This window comes from Bubalus kerabau, unplaced genomic scaffold (genome assembly GCF_029407905.1).
Source record: "Bubalus kerabau isolate K-KA32 ecotype Philippines breed swamp buffalo unplaced genomic scaffold, PCC_UOA_SB_1v2 scaffold_54, whole genome shotgun sequence".
NCBI lineage: Eukaryota > Metazoa > Chordata > Mammalia > Artiodactyla > Bovidae > Bubalus > Bubalus kerabau.
Window position 1 is genome coordinate 1,662,473 of NW_026577908.1, and position 26,087 is coordinate 1,688,559.

Sequence of the window (26,087 nt, forward strand, 5' to 3'; positions counted from 1 at the left end):
CCCACCCCCCACCCCACCCCCCACTCTTGACAGCCTTGTGACTAGAAACGGGCCCCGAAACAAGAATCAGACAAACCAGATAAGCCCAGATGGTAGTCCATGAGATGAAGGAACTAAGCAGCTGGTTGGGATGGCGCCAAGGGGAAAGGTTGCTCTTTTTGTCTCCCGCTCTACTCCTTTCTTCCTGGACGCCTTAGGGGTTCATCATGGAGATTTGAAATAAAGTTCACCAAAGTCATATGTGTTGAATCAAGATTTTGCATTTCACCATCTCTCAAAAACGAAGAGTGCTTAACCTGCACAGGTTTCTTTCAAAAAAGTCAATTGCTTTTCAGTTCTGGGGTTTCTCTCTTGCCTTGTTCAAGTAGCCTTAAGAGTAAAAATCAACGAAAACTAAAGAAAGATTCCAAGATACCAACAAAGGACACCTTCTGTTTCTTCAATCACCTTTCCACTTAGTAGCACACGAGCTCTTTTCTTTGTATTTTGCCTAGGGAATTCGCAATGTGCTGGTTCAGATGGCAAGGCATCCGCCCGCAGGAGACTCGGGTTTGATCCCTGGGTCGGGAAGATCCCCTGGAGAAGGTAATGGCAACCCACTCCAGTATTCTCGCCTGGGAAATGCCACGGACAGAGGAGCCTGATGGGCCGCACTCCATGGGTCCTATAAGAGTTGGGCTCAACCCAGCAACTACGAACAGAAGTATTTCCAAAGACCACACTCGTGTGTGTGTGTGTGTGTGTGTGTGTGTGTGTGTGTCTGTCTGTCTGTCTGTCTGTATGTCTGTGTGCCTGCCTGTGGTTCGTCTGCTCTCTCAGGAAGGTCGGGTGCTTGGCGGGCGGCGTGGGGACAAGGGGGGCGCCTCGGTAGGGCAAAGGGGCGGGGCTGAGGCGCTCCGGTCGACCGCGCCTCCGTGGCTCCCGGTGGGTTTGGGCAGCGGGCAGGTGCCGGGCAAGTTGGGCGCTCAAGATTCGCTGCGCCTAGGCCCGCAGGAGGTTCAGAGGCCCCCGGGCCGCGGGGATCGGGAGGCGGCGGGCCCCGAAGACCGACACCTCCGGGGTCGCGCGGCCCTGAGCAGCGAACGGGATGGGGGGGGGAGGTGGGGGGAGGCCCCGCTCAGCCAGCGCGGCCGGGTCTGGAGTGGCCGGGGGTGGGAGGGCGCCGAGACCTCCGCACCCCTCAGCCCACCCCCCAGGCCCCGCGCGCACGCACGCACGCCCTCCCGGTCACTGGGGGGTCCTGGAAGCCCATCGGGCCCCCGGGCCCGGCCAGGCGGTTGCTGGTCTGGTGTTGGCGGTGTTCGGGGGCCGGGCCGGCGTCAGCAGGCTGGAGTGCGGTCGCGGGTCGTGCGGCTCAAGTACAGCACGGCCCCCGGAGGAGAGGGGCGGCCCGTTGGCCCGACCTGCAGGTCAGAGCGAAAGGGAGGCGAAGCGCAAGGCTCTTAGGGCGCCCCGCGGCGGCCGCGGCCGTCTCCGGCCCTATCGGTCTGAAGGCGCCCGATCTCGTCTGATCTCGGAAGCTAAGCAGGGTCGGGCCTGTTCAGTATCTTGGATGGGAGACCACCTGGGAATTCCGGGTGCTGGAGGCTTTTTTGCCTACCAGAAGAGGTCCTTTAGCCCCCGCCCTGCGTCCCAATTCTTGGACCCACACCCCCCTCGCCCCCCCGCCACCCCCGCAGCCCCAGCCCCTCCCGGGGCGGGGGGAGTGAGTGGGTGGCCGGGGCCCCGACTCCCGCTGCAGACCTGGGTTGCCTCCCCGCGGCCCGCGAGCCCCTCCGCATTCGCATTCGGCTTTCAGGAAACCAGACGACCGGACCGGCCGTCCCGTCTCCCTCTGGGGCTCCTTTGGCTTGCCTCAGGCAATCCCGGGGCTTGCACCGACTCCAGCCAGAGCCCCAGCCCCCGCCCCACCCCCAGCCTCGCAGGCGATCGCGCATGCGCATGCGAGCGCGCGCACAGATCGATGTGCCCAAACGGGGCATCTAGCTTGTTGGCTTGTACTGGGGGTGGATCTATGCCTGGGAGTGGGACTGCTGAACCATAGGCTACTTCTACGTTTAGTTCCTTCGCGAACCTCCATACTCTTTTCCATCCCGGCTGTACCAACTCCCATTCCTACTCAGCGTGGAGGAGAGTTCCCTTTGCTCCACAGCTTCTCCAGCATCTGCTATGGACAGACATTGCAATGAGGCCCAATCGGACTCGGGCGAAGTGGTCCCTCCTTGGCGTTTGGAGTTGAGTCTCTCCAATCATTAGTGACGTGGAGCAAGATGACCGTTTGGAAATGCAGATGCAATTCTGTCACCATCCTGCTCCAACGGCTCTTGTATTTTCCCATCATATTGAAGATACGACCAATTCCCTTCATGCCTGCTCCTCACGTTCTTCTCGGATGTCTTTTCCCTGGAATGCCCTCTGCACTCTTTGGCTTCCATCCCATAGGGCATTTTCATTTCTTGAACGTCCTAAGTTTCCCTGGTCACCTAGACTTCCAGGATGCTGTTTTCCCTGCCTGAAATTCTTCCTGCATCTCAACCCTGGTTTACGTAGGTTCCACCTATGGACCTCAACGCAATGGTTACTCTGAAAAGCCTTCCCTGACACCCAGGTTTTGGTGAGGGTAGAGGCCCCTCGACAAGTTCTCCAAGGATCTGCCTGTGATGTATCATTAGATTCGTCTCAGTGAAAGCAGGAACTCTGTGTCTGCTTCTCTCCGCCTCCTAGTTCCAGAAACTTATTACATGCCTCCCAGCTCATCGTAGGTGCTCAGGATTTACTTAGCGTGTGAAAGACAGAAAAGTTCTTGGAAGCCTCAAGGTGTCACTTGGCTCGGCACTTTTGATCTCTTTGTGTATTTGGCGATTCCATTCTTTCCTTTCCTGGGTTCATGTGTACGCTATATTCAAGGCACAATCTAAGGCATTAAGATATATCCATCAGTATGGGTTCTTGCTTTCAAGGAACTCGTACAGCAGATTTCTACAGTTTAGGGCTTTTCAAATGCTCTAGAAGAATGTGAACGTTCAGTGTGATCCATTTTCATTTCCAAGAAAGATCGTTTGACTTCCATAGCAAAGGTGGAGACCTTCCGACGTGTAGTCCAATACTTAGACCTTGACCATGTCAGGCAAGTCTTGCGGTTCCTTCTGGAGGTGTGTGGCTCTTGCAGAAACGTGAAGATCTTCCATCGTCCTCGGACTTTGGTGTCATTTGCAACCATCAAGAAAGCTTCCAGGTATAGGTTCCAGACCACCACCGCACACACTCAGTAGGCAACGGAGTGGATTCCAGGAATATGCGTTGTTAACCAGCATCACCGTTGATATTGTTGCTGCACGCTCTATGCAGTGGCCAGGGCCTGGATTGTCCACTGGGTCTCATGTGGAATGGAAAGAAGGGCTTCCCCCACCCCCCACCCCACCCCCCACTCTTGACAGCCTTGTGACTAGAAACGGGCCCCGAAACAAGAATCAGACAAACCAGATAAGCCCAGATGGTAGTCCATGAGATGAAGGAACTAAGCAGCTGGTTGGGATGGCGCCAAGGGGAAAGGTTGCTCTTTTTGTCTCCCGCTCTACTCCTTTCTTCCTGGACGCCTTAGGGGTTCATCATGGAGATTTGAAATAAAGTTCACCAAAGTCATATGTGTTGAATCAAGATTTTGCATTTCACCATCTCTCAAAAACGAAGAGTGCTTAACCTGCACAGGTTTCTTTCAAAAAAGTCAATTGCTTTTCAGTTCTGGGGTTTCTCTCTTGCCTTGTTCAAGTAGCCTTAAGAGTAAAAATCAACGAAAACTAAAGAAAGATTCCAAGATACCAACAAAGGACACCTTCTGTTTCTTCAATCACCTTTCCACTTAGTAGCACACGAGCTCTTTTCTTTGTATTTTGCCTAGGGAATTCGCAATGTGCTGGTTCAGATGGCAAGGCATCCGCCCGCAGGAGACTCGGGTTTGATCCCTGGGTCGGGAAGATCCCCTGGAGAAGGTAATGGCAACCCACTCCAGTATTCTCGCCTGGGAAATGCCACGGACAGAGGAGCCTGATGGGCCGCACTCCATGGGTCCTATAAGAGTTGGGCTCAACCCAGCAACTACGAACAGAAGTATTTCCAAAGACCACACTCGTGTGTGTGTGTGTGTGTGTGTGTGTGTGTGTGTGTCTGTCTGTCTGTCTGTATGTCTGTGTGCCTGCCTGTGGTTCGTCTGCTCTCTCAGGAAGGTCGGGTGCTTGGCGGGCGGCGTGGGGACAAGGGGGGCGCCTCGGTAGGGCAAAGGGGCGGGGCTGAGGCGCTCCGGTCGACCGCGCCTCCGTGGCTCCCGGTGGGTTTGGGCAGCGGGCAGGTGCCGGGCAAGTTGGGCGCTCAAGATTCGCTGCGCCTAGGCCCGCAGGAGGTTCAGAGGCCCCCGGGCCGCGGGGATCGGGAGGCGGCGGGCCCCGAAGACCGACACCTCCGGGGTCGCGCGGCCCTGAGCAGCGAACGGGATGGGGGGGGGAGGTGGGGGGAGGCCCCGCTCAGCCAGCGCGGCCGGGTCTGGAGTGGCCGGGGGTGGGAGGGCGCCGAGACCTCCGCACCCCTCAGCCCACCCCCCAGGCCCCGCGCGCACGCACGCACGCCCTCCCGGTCACTGGGGGGTCCTGGAAGCCCATCGGGCCCCCGGGCCCGGCCAGGCGGTTGCTGGTCTGGTGTTGGCGGTGTTCGGGGGCCGGGCCGGCGTCAGCAGGCTGGAGTGCGGTCGCGGGTCGTGCGGCTCAAGTACAGCACGGCCCCCGGAGGAGAGGGGCGGCCCGTTGGCCCGACCTGCAGGTCAGAGCGAAAGGGAGGCGAAGCGCAAGGCTCTTAGGGCGCCCCGCGGCGGCCGCGGCCGTCTCCGGCCCTATCGGTCTGAAGGCGCCCGATCTCGTCTGATCTCGGAAGCTAAGCAGGGTCGGGCCTGTTCAGTATCTTGGATGGGAGACCACCTGGGAATTCCGGGTGCTGGAGGCTTTTTTGCCTACCAGAAGAGGTCCTTTAGCCCCCGCCCCGCGTCCCAATTCTTGGACCCACACCCCCCTCGCCCCCCCGCCACCCCCGCAGCCCCAGCCCCTCCCGGGGCGGGGGGAGTGAGTGGGTGGCCGGGGCCCCGACTCCCGCTGCAGACCTGGGTTGCCTCCCCGCGGCCCGCGAGCCCCTCCGCATTCGCATTCGGCTTTCAGGAAACCAGACGACCGGACCGGCCGTCCCGTCTCCCTCTGGGGCTCCTTTGGCTTGCCTCAGGCAATCCCGGGGCTTGCACCGACTCCAGCCAGAGCCCCAGCCCCCGCCCCACCCCCAGCCTCGCAGGCGATCGCGCATGCGCATGCGAGCGCGCGCACAGATCGATGTGCCCAAACGGGGCATCTAGCTTGTTGGCTTGTACTGGGGGTGGATCTATGCCTGGGAGTGGGACTGCTGAACCATAGGCTACTTCTACGTTTAGTTCCTTCGCGAACCTCCATACTCTTTTCCATCCCGGCTGTACCAACTCCCATTCCTACTCAGCGTGGAGGAGAGTTCCCTTTGCTCCACAGCTTCTCCAGCATCTGCTATGGACAGACATTGCAATGAGGCCCAATCGGACTCGGGCGAAGTGGTCCCTCCTTGGCGTTTGGAGTTGAGTCTCTCCAATCATTAGTGACGTGGAGCAAGATGACCGTTTGGAAATGCAGATGCAATTCTGTCACCATCCTGCTCCAACGGCTCTTGTATTTTCCCATCATATTGAAGATACGACCAATTCCCTTCATGCCTGCTCCTCACGTTCTTCTCGGATGTCTTTTCCCTGGAATGCCCTCTGCACTCTTTGGCTTCCATCCCATAGGGCATTTTCATTTCTTGAACGTCCTAAGTTTCCCTGGTCACCTAGACTTCCAGGATGCTGTTTTCCCTGCCTGAAATTCTTCCTGCATCTCAACCCTGGTTTACGTAGGTTCCACCTATGGACCTCAACGCAATGGTTACTCTGAAAAGCCTTCCCTGACACCCAGGTTTTGGTGAGGGTAGAGGCCCCTCGACAAGTTCTCCAAGGATCTGCCTGTGATGTATCATTAGATTCGTCTCAGTGAAAGCAGGAACTCTGTGTCTGCTTCTCTCCGCCTCCTAGTTCCAGAAACTTATTACATGCCTCCCAGCTCATCGTAGGTGCTCAGGATTTACTTAGCGTGTGAAAGACAGAAAAGTTCTTGGAAGCCTCAAGGTGTCACTTGGCTCGGCACTTTTGATCTCTTTGTGTATTTGGCGATTCCATTCTTTCCTTTCCTGGGTTCATGTGTACGCTATATTCAAGGCACAATCTAAGGCATTAAGACATATCCATCAGTATGGGTTCTTGCTTTCAAGGAACTCGTACAGCAGATTTCTACAGTTTAGGGCTTTTCAAATGCTCTAGAAGAATGTGAACGTTCAGTGTGATCCATTTTCATTTCCAAGAAAGATCGTTTGACTTCCATAGCAAAGGTGGAGACCTTCCGACGTGTAGTCCAATACTTAGACCTTGACCATGTCAGGCAAGTCTTGCGGTTCCTTCTGGAGGTGTGTGGCTCTTGCAGAAACGTGAAGATCTTCCATCGTCCTCGGACTTTGGTGTCATTTGCAACCATCAAGAAAGCTTCCAGGTATAGGTTCCAGACCACCACCGCACACACTCAGTAGGCAACGGAGTGGATTCCAGGAATATGCGTTGTTAACCAGCATCACCGTTGATATTGTTGCTGCACGCTCTATGCAGTGGCCAGGGCCTGGATTGTCCACTGGGTCTCATGTGGAATGGAAAGAAGGGCTTCCCCCACCCCCCACCCCACCCCCCACTCTTGACAGCCTTGTGACTAGAAACGGGCCCCGAAACAAGAATCAGACAAACCAGATAAGCCCAGATGGTAGTCCATGAGATGAAGGAACTAAGCAGCTGGTTGGGATGGCGCCAAGGGGAAAGGTTGCTCTTTTTGTCTCCCGCTCTACTCCTTTCTTCCTGGACGCCTTAGGGGTTCATCATGGAGATTTGAAATAAAGTTCACCAAAGTCATATGTGTTGAATCAAGATTTTGCATTTCACCATCTCTCAAAAACGAAGAGTGCTTAACCTGCACAGGTTTCTTTCAAAAAAGTCAATTGCTTTTCAGTTCTGGGGTTTCTCTCTTGCCTTGTTCAAGTAGCCTTAAGAGTAAAAATCAACGAAAACTAAAGAAAGATTCCAAGATACCAACAAAGGACACCTTCTGTTTCTTCAATCACCTTTCCACTTAGTAGCACACGAGCTCTTTTCTTTGTATTTTGCCTAGGGAATTCGCAATGTGCTGGTTCAGATGGCAAGGCATCCGCCCGCAGGAGACTCGGGTTTGATCCCTGGGTCGGGAAGATCCCCTGGAGAAGGTAATGGCAACCCACTCCAGTATTCTCGCCTGGGAAATGCCACGGACAGAGGAGCCTGATGGGCCGCACTCCATGGGTCCTATAAGAGTTGGGCTCAACCCAGCAACTACGAACAGAAGTATTTCCAAAGACCACACTCGTGTGTGTGTGTGTGTGTGTGTGTGTGTGTGTGTGTCTGTCTGTCTGTCTGTCTGTATGTCTGTGTGCCTGCCTGTGGTTCGTCTGCTCTCTCAGGAAGGTCGGGTGCTTGGCGGGCGGCGTGGGGACAAGGGGGGCGCCTCGGTAGGGCAAAGGGGCGGGGCTGAGGCGCTCCGGTCGACCGCGCCTCCGTGGCTCCCGGTGGGTTTGGGCAGCGGGCAGGTGCCGGGCAAGTTGGGCGCTCAAGATTCGCTGCGCCTAGGCCCGCAGGAGGTTCAGAGGCCCCCGGGCCGCGGGGATCGGGAGGCGGCGGGCCCCGAAGACCGACACCTCCGGGGTCGCGCGGCCCTGAGCAGCGAACGGGATGGGGGGGGGAGGTGGGGGGAGGCCCCGCTCAGCCAGCGCGGCCGGGTCTGGAGTGGCCGGGGGTGGGAGGGCGCCGAGACCTCCGCACCCCTCAGCCCACCCCCCAGGCCCCGCGCGCACGCACGCACGCCCTCCCGGTCACTGGGGGGTCCTGGAAGCCCATCGGGCCCCCGGGCCCGGCCAGGCGGTTGCTGGTCTGGTGTTGGCGGTGTTCGGGGGCCGGGCCGGCGTCAGCAGGCTGGAGTGCGGTCGCGGGTCGTGCGGCTCAAGTACAGCACGGCCCCCGGAGGAGAGGGGCGGCCCGTTGGCCCGACCTGCAGGTCAGAGCGAAAGGGAGGCGAAGCGCAAGGCTCTTAGGGCGCCCCGCGGCGGCCGCGGCCGTCTCCGGCCCTATCGGTCTGAAGGCGCCCGATCTCGTCTGATCTCGGAAGCTAAGCAGGGTCGGGCCTGTTCAGTATCTTGGATGGGAGACCACCTGGGAATTCCGGGTGCTGGAGGCTTTTTTGCCTACCAGAAGAGGTCCTTTAGCCCCCGCCCCGCGTCCCAATTCTTGGACCCACACCCCCCTCGCCCCCCCGCCACCCCCGCAGCCCCAGCCCCTCCCGGGGCGGGGGGAGTGAGTGGGTGGCCGGGGCCCCGACTCCCGCTGCAGACCTGGGTTGCCTCCCCGCGGCCCGCGAGCCCCTCCGCATTCGCATTCGGCTTTCAGGAAACCAGACGACCGGACCGGCCGTCCCGTCTCCCTCTGGGGCTCCTTTGGCTTGCCTCAGGCAATCCCGGGGCTTGCACCGACTCCAGCCAGAGCCCCAGCCCCCGCCCCACCCCCAGCCTCGCAGGCGATCGCGCATGCGCATGCGAGCGCGCGCACAGATCGATGTGCCCAAACGGGGCATCTAGCTTGTTGGCTTGTACTGGGGGTGGATCTATGCCTGGGAGTGGGACTGCTGAACCATAGGCTACTTCTACGTTTAGTTCCTTCGCGAACCTCCATACTCTTTTCCATCCCGGCTGTACCAACTCCCATTCCTACTCAGCGTGGAGGAGAGTTCCCTTTGCTCCACAGCTTCTCCAGCATCTGCTATGGACAGACATTGCAATGAGGCCCAATCGGACTCGGGCGAAGTGGTCCCTCCTTGGCGTTTGGAGTTGAGTCTCTCCAATCATTAGTGACGTGGAGCAAGATGACCGTTTGGAAATGCAGATGCAATTCTGTCACCATCCTGCTCCAACGGCTCTTGTATTTTCCCATCATATTGAAGATACGACCAATTCCCTTCATGCCTGCTCCTCACGTTCTTCTCGGATGTCTTTTCCCTGGAATGCCCTCTGCACTCTTTGGCTTCCATCCCATAGGGCATTTTCATTTCTTGAACGTCCTAAGTTTCCCTGGTCACCTAGACTTCCAGGATGCTGTTTTCCCTGCCTGAAATTCTTCCTGCATCTCAACCCTGGTTTACGTAGGTTCCACCTATGGACCTCAACGCAATGGTTACTCTGAAAAGCCTTCCCTGACACCCAGGTTTTGGTGAGGGTAGAGGCCCCTCGACAAGTTCTCCAAGGATCTGCCTGTGATGTATCATTAGATTCGTCTCAGTGAAAGCAGGAACTCTGTGTCTGCTTCTCTCCGCCTCCTAGTTCCAGAAACTTATTACATGCCTCCCAGCTCATCGTAGGTGCTCAGGATTTACTTAGCGTGTGAAAGACAGAAAAGTTCTTGGAAGCCTCAAGGTGTCACTTGGCTCGGCACTTTTGATCTCTTTGTGTATTTGGCGATTCCATTCTTTCCTTTCCTGGGTTCATGTGTACGCTATATTCAAGGCACAATCTAAGGCATTAAGACATATCCATCAGTATGGGTTCTTGCTTTCAAGGAACTCGTACAGCAGATTTCTACAGTTTAGGGCTTTTCAAATGCTCTAGAAGAATGTGAACGTTCAGTGTGATCCATTTTCATTTCCAAGAAAGATCGTTTGACTTCCATAGCAAAGGTGGAGACCTTCCGACGTGTAGTCCAATACTTAGACCTTGACCATGTCAGGCAAGTCTTGCGGTTCCTTCTGGAGGTGTGTGGCTCTTGCAGAAACGTGAAGATCTTCCATCGTCCTCGGACTTTGGTGTCATTTGCAACCATCAAGAAAGCTTCCAGGTATAGGTTCCAGACCACCACCGCACACACTCAGTAGGCAACGGAGTGGATTCCAGGAATATGCGTTGTTAACCAGCATCACCGTTGATATTGTTGCTGCACGCTCTATGCAGTGGCCAGGGCCTGGATTGTCCACTGGGTCTCATGTGGAATGGAAAGAAGGGCTTCCCCCACCCCCCACCCCACCCCCCACTCTTGACAGCCTTGTGACTAGAAACGGGCCCCGAAACAAGAATCAGACAAACCAGATAAGCCCAGATGGTAGTCCATGAGATGAAGGAACTAAGCAGCTGGTTGGGATGGCGCCAAGGGGAAAGGTTGCTCTTTTTGTCTCCCGCTCTACTCCTTTCTTCCTGGACGCCTTAGGGGTTCATCATGGAGATTTGAAATAAAGTTCACCAAAGTCATATGTGTTGAATCAAGATTTTGCATTTCACCATCTCTCAAAAACGAAGAGTGCTTAACCTGCACAGGTTTCTTTCAAAAAAGTCAATTGCTTTTCAGTTCTGGGGTTTCTCTCTTGCCTTGTTCAAGTAGCCTTAAGAGTAAAAATCAACGAAAACTAAAGAAAGATTCCAAGATACCAACAAAGGACACCTTCTGTTTCTTCAATCACCTTTCCACTTAGTAGCACACGAGCTCTTTTCTTTGTATTTTGCCTAGGGAATTCGCAATGTGCTGGTTCAGATGGCAAGGCATCCGCCCGCAGGAGACTCGGGTTTGATCCCTGGGTCGGGAAGATCCCCTGGAGAAGGTAATGGCAACCCACTCCAGTATTCTCGCCTGGGAAATGCCACGGACAGAGGAGCCTGATGGGCCGCACTCCATGGGTCCTATAAGAGTTGGGCTCAACCCAGCAACTACGAACAGAAGTATTTCCAAAGACCACACTCGTGTGTGTGTGTGTGTGTGTGTGTGTGTGTGTGTGTCTGTCTGTCTGTCTGTCTGTATGTCTGTGTGCCTGCCTGTGGTTCGTCTGCTCTCTCAGGAAGGTCGGGTGCTTGGCGGGCGGCGTGGGGACAAGGGGGGCGCCTCGGTAGGGCAAAGGGGCGGGGCTGAGGCGCTCCGGTCGACCGCGCCTCCGTGGCTCCCGGTGGGTTTGGGCAGCGGGCAGGTGCCGGGCAAGTTGGGCGCTCAAGATTCGCTGCGCCTAGGCCCGCAGGAGGTTCAGAGGCCCCCGGGCCGCGGGGATCGGGAGGCGGCGGGCCCCGAAGACCGACACCTCCGGGGTCGCGCGGCCCTGAGCAGCGAACGGGATGGGGGGGGGAGGTGGGGGGAGGCCCCGCTCAGCCAGCGCGGCCGGGTCTGGAGTGGCCGGGGGTGGGAGGGCGCCGAGACCTCCGCACCCCTCAGCCCACCCCCCAGGCCCCGCGCGCACGCACGCACGCCCTCCCGGTCACTGGGGGGTCCTGGAAGCCCATCGGGCCCCCGGGCCCGGCCAGGCGGTTGCTGGTCTGGTGTTGGCGGTGTTCGGGGGCCGGGCCGGCGTCAGCAGGCTGGAGTGCGGTCGCGGGTCGTGCGGCTCAAGTACAGCACGGCCCCCGGAGGAGAGGGGCGGCCCGTTGGCCCGACCTGCAGGTCAGAGCGAAAGGGAGGCGAAGCGCAAGGCTCTTAGGGCGCCCCGCGGCGGCCGCGGCCGTCTCCGGCCCTATCGGTCTGAAGGCGCCCGATCTCGTCTGATCTCGGAAGCTAAGCAGGGTCGGGCCTGTTCAGTATCTTGGATGGGAGACCACCTGGGAATTCCGGGTGCTGGAGGCTTTTTTGCCTACCAGAAGAGGTCCTTTAGCCCCCGCCCCGCGTCCCAATTCTTGGACCCACACCCCCCTCGCCCCCCCGCCACCCCCGCAGCCCCAGCCCCTCCCGGGGCGGGGGGAGTGAGTGGGTGGCCGGGGCCCCGACTCCCGCTGCAGACCTGGGTTGCCTCCCCGCGGCCCGCGAGCCCCTCCGCATTCGCATTCGGCTTTCAGGAAACCAGACGACCGGACCGGCCGTCCCGTCTCCCTCTGGGGCTCCTTTGGCTTGCCTCAGGCAATCCCGGGGCTTGCACCGACTCCAGCCAGAGCCCCAGCCCCCGCCCCACCCCCAGCCTCGCAGGCGATCGCGCATGCGCATGCGAGCGCGCGCACAGATCGATGTGCCCAAACGGGGCATCTAGCTTGTTGGCTTGTACTGGGGGTGGATCTATGCCTGGGAGTGGGACTGCTGAACCATAGGCTACTTCTACGTTTAGTTCCTTCGCGAACCTCCATACTCTTTTCCATCCCGGCTGTACCAACTCCCATTCCTACTCAGCGTGGAGGAGAGTTCCCTTTGCTCCACAGCTTCTCCAGCATCTGCTATGGACAGACATTGCAATGAGGCCCAATCGGACTCGGGCGAAGTGGTCCCTCCTTGGCGTTTGGAGTTGAGTCTCTCCAATCATTAGTGACGTGGAGCAAGATGACCGTTTGGAAATGCAGATGCAATTCTGTCACCATCCTGCTCCAACGGCTCTTGTATTTTCCCATCATATTGAAGATACGACCAATTCCCTTCATGCCTGCTCCTCACGTTCTTCTCGGATGTCTTTTCCCTGGAATGCCCTCTGCACTCTTTGGCTTCCATCCCATAGGGCATTTTCATTTCTTGAACGTCCTAAGTTTCCCTGGTCACCTAGACTTCCAGGATGCTGTTTTCCCTGCCTGAAATTCTTCCTGCATCTCAACCCTGGTTTACGTAGGTTCCACCTATGGACCTCAACGCAATGGTTACTCTGAAAAGCCTTCCCTGACACCCAGGTTTTGGTGAGGGTAGAGGCCCCTCGACAAGTTCTCCAAGGATCTGCCTGTGATGTATCATTAGATTCGTCTCAGTGAAAGCAGGAACTCTGTGTCTGCTTCTCTCCGCCTCCTAGTTCCAGAAACTTATTACATGCCTCCCAGCTCATCGTAGGTGCTCAGGATTTACTTAGCGTGTGAAAGACAGAAAAGTTCTTGGAAGCCTCAAGGTGTCACTTGGCTCGGCACTTTTGATCTCTTTGTGTATTTGGCGATTCCATTCTTTCCTTTCCTGGGTTCATGTGTACGCTATATTCAAGGCACAATCTAAGGCATTAAGACATATCCATCAGTATGGGTTCTTGCTTTCAAGGAACTCGTACAGCAGATTTCTACAGTTTAGGGCTTTTCAAATGCTCTAGAAGAATGTGAACGTTCAGTGTGATCCATTTTCATTTCCAAGAAAGATCGTTTGACTTCCATAGCAAAGGTGGAGACCTTCCGACGTGTAGTCCAATACTTAGACCTTGACCATGTCAGGCAAGTCTTGCGGTTCCTTCTGGAGGTGTGTGGCTCTTGCAGAAACGTGAAGATCTTCCATCGTCCTCGGACTTTGGTGTCATTTGCAACCATCAAGAAAGCTTCCAGGTATAGGTTCCAGACCACCACCGCACACACTCAGTAGGCAACGGAGTGGATTCCAGGAATATGCGTTGTTAACCAGCATCACCGTTGATATTGTTGCTGCACGCTCTATGCAGTGGCCAGGGCCTGGATTGTCCACTGGGTCTCATGTGGAATGGAAAGAAGGGCTTCCCCCACCCCCCACCCCACCCCCCACTCTTGACAGCCTTGTGACTAGAAACGGGCCCCGAAACAAGAATCAGACAAACCAGATAAGCCCAGATGGTAGTCCATGAGATGAAGGAACTAAGCAGCTGGTTGGGATGGCGCCAAGGGGAAAGGTTGCTCTTTTTGTCTCCCGCTCTACTCCTTTCTTCCTGGACGCCTTAGGGGTTCATCATGGAGATTTGAAATAAAGTTCACCAAAGTCATATGTGTTGAATCAAGATTTTGCATTTCACCATCTCTCAAAAACGAAGAGTGCTTAACCTGCACAGGTTTCTTTCAAAAAAGTCAATTGCTTTTCAGTTCTGGGGTTTCTCTCTTGCCTTGTTCAAGTAGCCTTAAGAGTAAAAATCAACGAAAACTAAAGAAAGATTCCAAGATACCAACAAAGGACACCTTCTGTTTCTTCAATCACCTTTCCACTTAGTAGCACACGAGCTCTTTTCTTTGTATTTTGCCTAGGGAATTCGCAATGTGCTGGTTCAGATGGCAAGGCATCCGCCCGCAGGAGACTCGGGTTTGATCCCTGGGTCGGGAAGATCCCCTGGAGAAGGTAATGGCAACCCACTCCAGTATTCTCGCCTGGGAAATGCCACGGACAGAGGAGCCTGATGGGCCGCACTCCATGGGTCCTATAAGAGTTGGGCTCAACCCAGCAACTACGAACAGAAGTATTTCCAAAGACCACACTCGTGTGTGTGTGTGTGTGTGTGTGTGTGTGTGTCTGTCTGTCTGTCTGTCTGTCTGTATGTCTGTGTGCCTGCCTGTGGTTCGTCTGCTCTCTCAGGAAGGTCGGGTGCTTGGCGGGCGGCGTGGGGACAAGGGGGGCGCCTCGGTAGGGCAAAGGGGCGGGGCTGAGGCGCTCCGGTCGACCGCGCCTCCGTGGCTCCCGGTGGGTTTGGGCAGCGGGCAGGTGCCGGGCAAGTTGGGCGCTCAAGATTCGCTGCGCCTAGGCCCGCAGGAGGTTCAGAGGCCCCCGGGCCGCGGGGATCGGGAGGCGGCGGGCCCCGAAGACCGACACCTCCGGGGTCGCGCGGCCCTGAGCAGCGAACGGGATGGGGGGGGGAGGTGGGGGGAGGCCCCGCTCAGCCAGCGCGGCCGGGTCTGGAGTGGCCGGGGGTGGGAGGGCGCCGAGACCTCCGCACCCCTCAGCCCACCCCCCAGGCCCCGCGCGCACGCACGCACGCCCTCCCGGTCACTGGGGGGTCCTGGAAGCCCATCGGGCCCCCGGGCCCGGCCAGGCGGTTGCTGGTCTGGTGTTGGCGGTGTTCGGGGGCCGGGCCGGCGTCAGCAGGCTGGAGTGCGGTCGCGGGTCGTGCGGCTCAAGTACAGCACGGCCCCCGGAGGAGAGGGGCGGCCCGTTGGCCCGACCTGCAGGTCAGAGCGAAAGGGAGGCGAAGCGCAAGGCTCTTAGGGCGCCCCGCGGCGGCCGCGGCCGTCTCCGGCCCTATCGGTCTGAAGGCGCCCGATCTCGTCTGATCTCGGAAGCTAAGCAGGGTCGGGCCTGTTCAGTATCTTGGATGGGAGACCACCTGGGAATTCCGGGTGCTGGAGGCTTTTTTGCCTACCAGAAGAGGTCCTTTAGCCCCCGCCCCGCGTCCCAATTCTTGGACCCACACCCCCCTCGCCCCCCCGCCACCCCCGCAGCCCCAGCCCCTCCCGGGGCGGGGGGAGTGAGTGGGTGGCCGGGGCCCCGACTCCCGCTGCAGACCTGGGTTGCCTCCCCGCGGCCCGCGAGCCCCTCCGCATTCGCATTCGGCTTTCAGGAAACCAGACGACCGGACCGGCCGTCCCGTCTCCCTCTGGGGCTCCTTTGGCTTGCCTCAGGCAATCCCGGGGCTTGCACCGACTCCAGCCAGAGCCCCAGCCCCCGCCCCACCCCCAGCCTCGCAGGCGATCGCGCATGCGCATGCGAGCGCGCGCACAGATCGATGTGCCCAAACGGGGCATCTAGCTTGTTGGCTTGTACTGGGGGTGGATCTATGCCTGGGAGTGGGACTGCTGAACCATAGGCTACTTCTACGTTTAGTTCCTTCGCGAACCTCCATACTCTTTTCCATCCCGGCTGTACCAACTCCCATTCCTACTCAGCGTGGAGGAGAGTTCCCTTTGCTCCACAGCTTCTCCAGCATCTGCTATGGACAGACATTGCAATGAGGCCCAATCGGACTCGGGCGAAGTGGTCCCTCCTTGGCGTTTGGAGTTGAGTCTCTCCAATCATTAGTGACGTGGAGCAAGATGACCGTTTGGAAATGCAGATGCAATTCTGTCACCATCCTGCTCCAACGGCTCTTGTATTTTCCCATCATATTGAAGATACGACCAATTCCCTTCATGCCTGCTCCTCACGTTCTTCTCGGATGTCTTTTCCCTGGAATGCCCTCTGCACTCTTTGGCTTCCATCCCATAGGGCATTTTCATTTCTTGAACGTCCTAAGTTTCCCTGGTCACCTAGACTTCCAGGATGCTGTTTTCCCTGCCTGAAATTCTTCCTGCATCTCAACCCTGGTTTACGTAGGTTCCACCTATGGACCTCAACGCAATGGTTACTCTGAAAAGCCTTCCCTGACACCCAGGTTTTGGTGAGGGTAGAGGCCCCTCGACAAGTTCTCCAAGGATCTGCCTGTGATGTATCATTAGATTCGTCTCAGTGAAAGCAGGAACTCTGTGTCTGCTTCTCTCCGCCTCCTAGTTCCAGAAACTTATTACATGCCTCCCAGCTCATCGTAGGTGCTCAGGATTTACTTAGCGTGTGAAAGACAGAAAAGTTCTTGGAAGCCTCAAGGTGTCACTTGGCTCGGCACTTTTGATCTCTTTGTGTATTTGGCGATTCCATTCTTTCCTTTCCTGGGTTCATGTGTACGCTATATTCAAGGCACAATCTAAGGCATTAAGACATATCCATCAGTATGGGTTCTTGCTTTCAAGGAACTCGTACAGCAGATTTCTACAGTTTAGGGCTTTTCAAATGCTCTAGAAGAATGTGAACGTTCAGTGTGATCCATTTTCATTTCCAAGAAAGATCGTTTGACTTCCATAGCAAAGGTGGAGACCTTCCGACGTGTAGTCCAATACTTAGACCTTGACCATGTCAGGCAAGTCTTGCGGTTCCTTCTGGAGGTGTGTGGCTCTTGCAGAAACGTGAAGATCTTCCATCGTCCTCGGACTTTGGTGTCATTTGCAACCATCAAGAAAGCTTCCAGGTATAGGTTCCAGACCACCACCGCACACACTCAGTAGGCAACGGAGTGGATTCCAGGAATATGCGTTGTTAACCAGCATCACCGTTGATATTGTTGCTGCACGCTCTATGCAGTGGCCAGGGCCTGGATTGTCCACTGGGTCTCATGTGGAATGGAAAGAAGGGCTTCCCCCACCCCCCACCCCACCCCCCACTCTTGACAGCCTTGTGACTAGAAACGGGCCCCGAAACAAGAATCAGACAAACCAGATAAGCCCAGATGGTAGTCCATGAGATGAAGGAACTAAGCAGCTGGTTGGGATGGCGCCAAGGGGAAAGGTTGCTCTTTTTGTCTCCCGCTCTACTCCTTTCTTCCTGGACGCCTTAGGGGTTCATCATGGAGATTTGAAATAAAGTTCACCAAAGTCATATGTGTTGAATCAAGATTTTGCATTTCACCATCTCTCAAAAACGAAGAGTGCTTAACCTGCACAGGTTTCTTTCAAAAAAGTCAATTGCTTTTCAGTTCTGGGGTTTCTCTCTTGCCTTGTTCAAGTAGCCTTAAGAGTAAAAATCAACGAAAACTAAAGAAAGATTCCAAGATACCAACAAAGGACACCTTCTGTTTCTTCAATCACCTTTCCACTTAGTAGCACACGAGCTCTTTTCTTTGTATTTTGCCTAGGGAATTCGCAATGTGCTGGTTCAGATGGCAAGGCATCCGCCCGCAGGAGACTCGGGTTTGATCCCTGGGTCGGGAAGATCCCCTGGAGAAGGTAATGGCAACCCACTCCAGTATTCTCGCCTGGGAAATGCCACGGACAGAGGAGCCTGATGGGCCGCACTCCATGGGTCCTATAAGAGTTGGGCTCAACCCAGCAACTACGAACAGAAGTATTTCCAAAGACCACACTCGTGTGTGTGTGTGTGTGTGTGTGTGTGTGTGTGTGTGTGTGTCTGTCTGTCTGTATGTCTGTGTGCCTGCCTGTGGTTCGTCTGCTCTCTCAGGAAGGTCGGGTGCTTGGCGGGCGGCGTGGGGACAAGGGGGGCGCCTCGGTAGGGCAAAGGGGCGGGGCTGAGGCGCTCCGGTCGACCGCGCCTCCGTGGCTCCCGGTGGGTTTGGGCAGCGGGCAGGTGCCGGGCAAGTTGGGCGCTCAAGATTCGCTGCGCCTAGGCCCGCAGGAGGTTCAGAGGCCCCCGGGCCGCGGGGATCGGGAGGCGGCGGGCCCCGAAGACCGACACCTCCGGGGTCGCGCGGCCCTGAGCAGCGAACGGGATGGGGGGGGGAGGTGGGGGGAGGCCCCGCTCAGCCAGCGCGGCCGGGTCTGGAGTGGCCGGGGGTGGGAGGGCGCCGAGACCTCCGCACCCCTCAGCCCACCCCCCAGGCCCCGCGCGCACGCACGCACGCCCTCCCGGTCACTGGGGGGTCCTGGAAGCCCATCGGGCCCCCGGGCCCGGCCAGGCGGTTGCTGGTCTGGTGTTGGCGGTGTTCGGGGGCCGGGCCGGCGTCAGCAGGCTGGAGTGCGGTCGCGGGTCGTGCGGCTCAAGTACAGCACGGCCCCCGGAGGAGAGGGGCGGCCCGTTGGCCCGACCTGCAGGTCAGAGCGAAAGGGAGGCGAAGCGCAAGGCTCTTAGGGCGCCCCGCGGCGGCCGCGGCCGTCTCCGGCCCTATCGGTCTGAAGGCGCCCGATCTCGTCTGATCTCGGAAGCTAAGCAGGGTCGGGCCTGTTCAGTATCTTGGATGGGAGACCACCTGGGAATTCCGGGTGCTGGAGGCTTTTTTGCCTACCAGAAGAGGTCCTTTAGCCCCCGCCCCGCGTCCCAATTCTTGGACCCACACCCCCCTCGCCCCCCCGCCACCCCCGCAGCCCCAGCCCCTCCCGGGGCGGGGGGAGTGAGTGGGTGGCCGGGGCCCCGACTCCCGCTGCAGACCTGGGTTGCCTCCCCGCGGCCCGCGAGCCCCTCCGCATTCGCATTCGGCTTTCAGGAAACCAGACGACCGGACCGGCCGTCCCGTCTCCCTCTGGGGCTCCTTTGGCTTGCCTCAGGCAATCCCGGGGCTTGCACCGACTCCAGCCAGAGCCCCAGCCCCCGCCCCACCCCCAGCCTCGCAGGCGATCGCGCATGCGCATGCGAGCGCGCGCACAGATCGATGTGCCCAAACGGGGCATCTAGCTTGTTGGCTTGTACTGGGGGTGGATCTATGCCTGGGAGTGGGACTGCTGAACCATAGGCTACTTCTACGTTTAGTTCCTTCGCGAACCTCCATACTCTTTTCCATCCCGGCTGTACCAACTCCCATTCCTACTCAGCGTGGAGGAGAGTTCCCTTTGCTCCACAGCTTCTCCAGCATCTGCTATGGACAGACATTGCAATGAGGCCCAATCGGACTCGGGCGAAGTGGTCCCTCCTTGGCGTTTGGAGTTGAGTCTCTCCAATCATTAGTGACGTGGAGCAAGATGACCGTTTGGAAATGCAGATGCAATTCTGTCACCATCCTGCTCCAACGGCTCTTGTATTTTCCCATCATATTGAAGATACGACCAATTCCCTTCATGCCTGCTCCTCACGTTCTTCTCGGATGTCTTTTCCCTGGAATGCCCTCTGCACTCTTTGGCTTCCATCCCATAGGGCATTTTCATTTCTTGAACGTCCTAAGTTTCCCTGGTCACCTAGACTTCCAGGATGCTGTTTTCCCTGCCTGAAATTCTTCCTGCATCTCAACCCTGGTTTACGTAGGTTCCACCTATGGACCTCAACGCAATGGTTACTCTGAAAAGCCTTCCCTGACACCCAGGTTTTGGTGAGGGTAGAGGCCCCTCGACAAGTTCTCCAAGGATCTGCCTGTGATGTATCATTAGATTCGTCTCAGTGAAAGCAGGAACTCTGTGTCTGCTTCTCTCCGCCTCCTAGTTCCAGAAACTTATTACATGCCTCCCAGCTCATCGTAGGTGCTCAGGATTTACTTAGCGTGTGAAAGACAGAAAAGTTCTTGGAAGCCTCAAGGTGTCACTTGGCTCGGCACTTTTGATCTCTTTGTGTATTTGGCGATTCCATTCTTTCCTTTCCTGGGTTCATGTGTACGCTATATTCAAGGCACAATCTAAGGCATTAAGACATATCCATCAGTATGGGTTCTTGCTTTCAAGGAACTCGTACAGCAGATTTCTACAGTTTAGGGCTTTTCAAATGCTCTAGAAGAATGTGAACGTTCAGTGTGATCCATTTTCATTTCCAAGAAAGATCGTTTGACTTCCATAGCAAAGGTGGAGACCTTCCGACGTGTAGTCCAATACTTAGACCTTGACCATGTCAGGCAAGTCTTGCGGTTCCTTCTGGAGGTGTGTGGCTCTTGCAGAAACGTGAAGATCTTCCATCGTCCTCGGACTTTGGTGTCATTTGCAACCATCAAGAAAGCTTCCAGGTATAGGTTCCAGACCACCACCGCACACACTCAGTAGGCAACGGAGTGGATTCCAGGAATATGCGTTGTTAACCAGCATCACCGTTGATATTGTTGCTGCACGCTCTATGCAGTGGCCAGGGCCTGGATTGTCCACTGGGTCTCATGTGGAATGGAAAGAAGGGCTTCCCCCACCCCCCACCCCACCCCCCACTCTTGACAGCCTTGTGACTAGAAACGGGCCCCGAAACAAGAATCAGACAAACCAGATAAGCCCAGATGGTAGTCCATGAGATGAAGGAACTAAGCAGCTGGTTGGGATGGCGCCAAGGGGAAAGGTTGCTCTTTTTGTCTCCCGCTCTACTCCTTTCTTCCTGGACGCCTTAGGGGTTCATCATGGAGATTTGAAATAAAGTTCACCAAAGTCATATGTGTTGAATCAAGATTTTGCATTTCACCATCTCTCAAAAACGAAGAGTGCTTAACCTGCACAGGTTTCTTTCAAAAAAGTCAATTGCTTTTCAGTTCTGGGGTTTCTCTCTTGCCTTGTTCAAGTAGCCTTAAGAGTAAAAATCAACGAAAACTAAAGAAAGATTCCAAGATACCAACAAAGGACACCTTCTGTTTCTTCAATCACCTTTCCACTTAGTAGCACACGAGCTCTTTTCTTTGTATTTTGCCTAGGGAATTCGCAATGTGCTGGTTCAGATGGCAAGGCATCCGCCCGCAGGAGACTCGGGTTTGATCCCTGGGTCGGGAAGATCCCCTGGAGAAGGTAATGGCAACCCACTCCAGTATTCTCGCCTGGGAAATGCCACGGACAGAGGAGCCTGATGGGCCGCACTCCATGGGTCCTATAAGAGTTGGGCTCAACCCAGCAACTACGAACAGAAGTATTTCCAAAGACCACACTCGTGTGTGTGTGTGTGTGTGTGTGTGTGTGTGTGTGTCTGTCTGTCTGTCTGTCTGTATGTCTGTGTGCCTGCCTGTGGTTCGTCTGCTCTCTCAGGAAGGTCGGGTGCTTGGCGGGCGGCGTGGGGACAAGGGGGGCGCCTCGGTAGGGCAAAGGGGCGGGGCTGAGGCGCTCCGGTCGACCGCGCCTCCGTGGCTCCCGGTGGGTTTGGGCAGCGGGCAGGTGCCGGGCAAGTTGGGCGCTCAAGATTCGCTGCGCCTAGGCCCGCAGGAGGTTCAGAGGCCCCCGGGCCGCGGGGATCGGGAGGCGGCGGGCCCCGAAGACCGACACCTCCGGGGTCGCGCGGCCCTGAGCAGCGAACGGGATGGGGGGGGGAGGTGGGGGGAGGCCCCGCTCAGCCAGCGCGGCCGGGTCTGGAGTGGCCGGGGGTGGGAGGGCGCCGAGACCTCCGCACCCCTCAGCCCACCCCCCAGGCCCCGCGCGCACGCACGCACGCCCTCCCGGTCACTGGGGGGTCCTGGAAGCCCATCGGGCCCCCGGGCCCGGCCAGGCGGTTGCTGGTCTGGTGTTGGCGGTGTTCGGGGGCCGGGCCGGCGTCAGCAGGCTGGAGTGCGGTCGCGGGTCGTGCGGCTCAAGTACAGCACGGCCCCCGGAGGAGAGGGGCGGCCCGTTGGCCCGACCTGCAGGTCAGAGCGAAAGGGAGGCGAAGCGCAAGGCTCTTAGGGCGCCCCGCGGCGGCCGCGGCCGTCTCCGGCCCTATCGGTCTGAAGGCGCCCGATCTCGTCTGATCTCGGAAGCTAAGCAGGGTCGGGCCTGTTCAGTATCTTGGATGGGAGACCACCTGGGAATTCCGGGTGCTGGAGGCTTTTTTGCCTACCAGAAGAGGTCCTTTAGCCCCCGCCCCGCGTCCCAATTCTTGGACCCACACCCCCCTCGCCCCCCCGCCACCCCCGCAGCCCCAGCCCCTCCCGGGGCGGGGGGAGTGAGTGGGTGGCCGGGGCCCCGACTCCCGCTGCAGACCTGGGTTGCCTCCCCGCGGCCCGCGAGCCCCTCCGCATTCGCATTCGGCTTTCAGGAAACCAGACGACCGGACCGGCCGTCCCGTCTCCCTCTGGGGCTCCTTTGGCTTGCCTCAGGCAATCCCGGGGCTTGCACCGACTCCAGCCAGAGCCCCAGCCCCCGCCCCACCCCCAGCCTCGCAGGCGATCGCGCATGCGCATGCGAGCGCGCGCACAGATCGATGTGCCCAAACGGGGCATCTAGCTTGTTGGCTTGTACTGGGGGTGGATCTATGCCTGGGAGTGGGACTGCTGAACCATAGGCTACTTCTACGTTTAGTTCCTTCGCGAACCTCCATACTCTTTTCCATCCCGGCTGTACCAACTCCCATTCCTACTCAGCGTGGAGGAGAGTTCCCTTTGCTCCACAGCTTCTCCAGCATCTGCTATGGACAGACATTGCAATGAGGCCCAATCGGACTCGGGCGAAGTGGTCCCTCCTTGGCGTTTGGAGTTGAGTCTCTCCAATCATTAGTGACGTGGAGCAAGATGACCGTTTGGAAATGCAGATGCAATTCTGTCACCATCCTGCTCCAACGGCTCTTGTATTTTCCCATCATATTGAAGATACGACCAATTCCCTTCATGCCTGCTCCTCACGTTCTTCTCGGATGTCTTTTCCCTGGAATGCCCTCTGCACTCTTTGGCTTCCATCCCATAGGGCATTTTCATTTCTTGAACGTCCTAAGTTTCCCTGGTCACCTAGACTTCCAGGATGCTGTTTTCCCTGCCTGAAATTCTTCCTGCATCTCAACCCTGGTTTACGTAGGTTCCACCTATGGACCTCAACGCAATGGTTACTCTGAAAAGCCTTCCCTGACACCCAGGTTTTGGTGAGGGTAGAGGCCCCTCGACAAGTTCTCCAAGGATCTGCCTGTGATGTATCATTAGATTCGTCTCAGTGAAAGCAGGAACTCTGTGTCTGCTTCTCTCCGCCTCCTAGTTCCAGAAACTTATTACATGCCTCCCAGCTCATCGTAGGTGCTCAGGATTTACTTAGCGTGTGAAAGACAGAAAAGTTCTTGGAAGCCTCAAGGTGTCACTTGGCTCGGCACTTTTGATCTCTTTGTGTATTTGGCGATTCCATTCTTTCCTTTCCTGGGTTCATGTGTACGCTATATTCAAGGCACAATCTAAGGCATTAAGACATATCCATCAGTATGGGTTCTTGCTTTCAAGGAACTCGTACAGCAGATTTCTACAGTTTAGGGCTTTTCAAATGCTCTAGAAGAATGTGAACGTTCAGTGTGATCCATTTTCATTTCCAAGAAAGATCGTTTGACTTCCATAGCAAAGGTGGAGACCTTCCGACGTGTAGTCCAATACTTAGACCTTGACCATGTCAGGCAAGTCTTGCGGTTCCTTCTGGAGGTGTGTGGCTCTTGCAGAAACGTGAAGATCTTCCATCGTCCTCGGACTTTGGTGTCATTTGCAACCATCAAGAAAGCTTCCAGGTATAGGTTCCAGACCACCACCGCACACACTCAGTAGGCAACGGAGTGGATTCCAGGAATATGCGTTGTTAACCAGCATCACCGTTGATATTGTTGCTGCACGCTCTATGCAGTGGCCAGGGCCTGGATTGTCCACTGGGTCTCATGTGGAATGGAAAGAAGGGCTTCCCCCACCCCCCACCCCACCCCCCACTCTTGACAGCCTTGTGACTAGAAACGGGCCCCGAAACAAGAATCAGACAAACCAGATAAGCCCAGATGGTAGTCCATGAGATGAAGGAACTAAGCAGCTGGTTGGGATGGCGCCAAGGGGAAAGGTTGCTCTTTTTGTCTCCCGCTCTACTCCTTTCTTCCTGGACGCCTTAGGGGTTCATCATGGAGATTTGAAATAAAGTTCACCAAAGTCATATGTGTTGAATCAAGATTTTGCATTTCACCATCTCTCAAAAACGAAGAGTGCTTAACCTGCACAGGTTTCTTTCAAAAAAGTCAATTGCTTTTCAGTTCTGGGGTTTCTCTCTTGCCTTGTTCAAGTAGCCTTAAGAGTAAAAATCAACGAAAACTAAAGAAAGATTCCAAGATACCAACAAAGGACACCTTCTGTTTCTTCAATCACCTTTCCACTTAGTAGCACACGAGCTCTTTTCTTTGTATTTTGCCTAGGGAATTCGCAATGTGCTGGTTCAGATGGCAAGGCATCCGCCCGCAGGAGACTCGGGTTTGATCCCTGGGTCGGGAAGATCCCCTGGAGAAGGTAATGGCAACCCACTCCAGTATTCTCGCCTGGGAAATGCCACGGACAGAGGAGCCTGATGGGCCGCACTCCATGGGTCCTATAAGAGTTGGGCTCAACCCAGCAACTACGAACAGAAGTATTTCCAAAGACCACACTCGTGTGTGTGTGTGTGTGTGTGTGTGTGTGTGTGTGTGTGTCTGTCTGTCTGTCTGTGTGCCTGCCTGTGGTTCGTCTGCTCTCTCAGGAAGGTCGGGTGCTTGGCGGGCGGCGTGGGGACAAGGGGGGCGCCTCGGTAGGGCAAAGGGGCGGGGCTGAGGCGCTCCGGTCGACCGCGCCTCCGTGGCTCCCGGTGGGTTTGGGCAGCGGGCAGGTGCCGGGCAAGTTGGGCGCTCAAGATTCGCTGCGCCTAGGCCCGCAGGAGGTTCAGAGGCCCCCGGGCCGCGGGGATCGGGAGGCGGCGGGCCCCGAAGACCGACACCTCCGGGGTCGCGCGGCCCTGAGCAGCGAACGGGATGGGGGGGGGAGGTGGGGGGAGGCCCCGCTCAGCCAGCGCGGCCGGGTCTGGAGTGGCCGGGGGTGGGAGGGCGCCGAGACCTCCGCACCCCTCAGCCCACCCCCCAGGCCCCGCGCGCACGCACGCACGCCCTCCCGGTCACTGGGGGGTCCTGGAAGCCCATCGGGCCCCCGGGCCCGGCCAGGCGGTTGCTGGTCTGGTGTTGGCGGTGTTCGGGGGCCGGGCCGGCGTCAGCAGGCTGGAGTGCGGTCGCGGGTCGTGCGGCTCAAGTACAGCACGGCCCCCGGAGGAGAGGGGCGGCCCGTTGGCCCGACCTGCAGGTCAGAGCGAAAGGGAGGCGAAGCGCAAGGCTCTTAGGGCGCCCCGCGGCGGCCGCGGCCGTCTCCGGCCCTATCGGTCTGAAGGCGCCCGATCTCGTCTGATCTCGGAAGCTAAGCAGGGTCGGGCCTGTTCAGTATCTTGGATGGGAGACCACCTGGGAATTCCGGGTGCTGGAGGCTTTTTTGCCTACCAGAAGAGGTCCTTTAGCCCCCGCCCCGCGTCCCAATTCTTGGACCCACACCCCCCTCGCCCCCCCGCCACCCCCGCAGCCCCAGCCCCTCCCGGGGCGGGGGGAGTGAGTGGGTGGCCGGGGCCCCGACTCCCGCTGCAGACCTGGGTTGCCTCCCCGCGGCCCGCGAGCCCCTCCGCATTCGCATTCGGCTTTCAGGAAACCAGACGACCGGACCGGCCGTCCCGTCTCGCTCTGGGGCTCCTTTGGCTTGCCTCAGGCAATCCCGGGGCTTGCACCGACTCCAGCCAGAGCCCCAGCCCCCGCCCCACCCCCAGCCTCGCAGGCGATCGCGCATGCGCATGCGAGCGCGCGCACAGATCGATGTGCCCAAACGGGGCATCTAGCTTGTTGGCTTGTACTGGGGGTGGATCTATGCCTGGGAGTGGGACTGCTGAACCATAGGCTACTTCTACGTTTAGTTCCTTCGCGAACCTCCATACTCTTTTCCATCCCGGCTGTACCAACTCCCATTCCTACTCAGCGTGGAGGAGAGTTCCCTTTGCTCCACAGCTTCTCCAGCATCTGCTATGGACAGACATTGCAATGAGGCCCAATCGGACTCGGGCGAAGTGGTCCCTCCTTGGCGTTTGGAGTTGAGTCTCTCCAATCATTAGTGACGTGGAGCAAGATG

At 57.3% G+C, this 26,087-nt stretch overlaps 8 pseudogenes; all 8 read left to right on the forward strand.

The window, feature by feature from the left end:
• Positions 1-1,469: 1,469 nt before the first annotated feature.
• LOC129640908 (uncharacterized) lies at positions 1,470-1,589 on the forward strand (annotated as a pseudogene).
• A 3,280-nt stretch (positions 1,590-4,869) lies between these two features.
• Positions 4,870-4,989, forward strand: LOC129640909 (uncharacterized; annotated as a pseudogene).
• Positions 4,990-8,273: 3,284 nt separating this feature from the next.
• Positions 8,274-8,393, forward strand: LOC129640910 (uncharacterized; annotated as a pseudogene).
• A 3,284-nt stretch (positions 8,394-11,677) lies between these two features.
• Positions 11,678-11,797, forward strand: LOC129640911 (uncharacterized; annotated as a pseudogene).
• A 3,284-nt stretch (positions 11,798-15,081) lies between these two features.
• Positions 15,082-15,201, forward strand: LOC129640913 (uncharacterized; annotated as a pseudogene).
• Positions 15,202-18,483: 3,282 nt separating this feature from the next.
• LOC129640914 (uncharacterized) lies at positions 18,484-18,603 on the forward strand (annotated as a pseudogene).
• Positions 18,604-21,887: 3,284 nt separating this feature from the next.
• LOC129640915 (uncharacterized) lies at positions 21,888-22,007 on the forward strand (annotated as a pseudogene).
• A 3,276-nt stretch (positions 22,008-25,283) lies between these two features.
• Positions 25,284-25,403, forward strand: LOC129640916 (uncharacterized; annotated as a pseudogene).
• Positions 25,404-26,087: the final 684 nt, after the last annotated feature.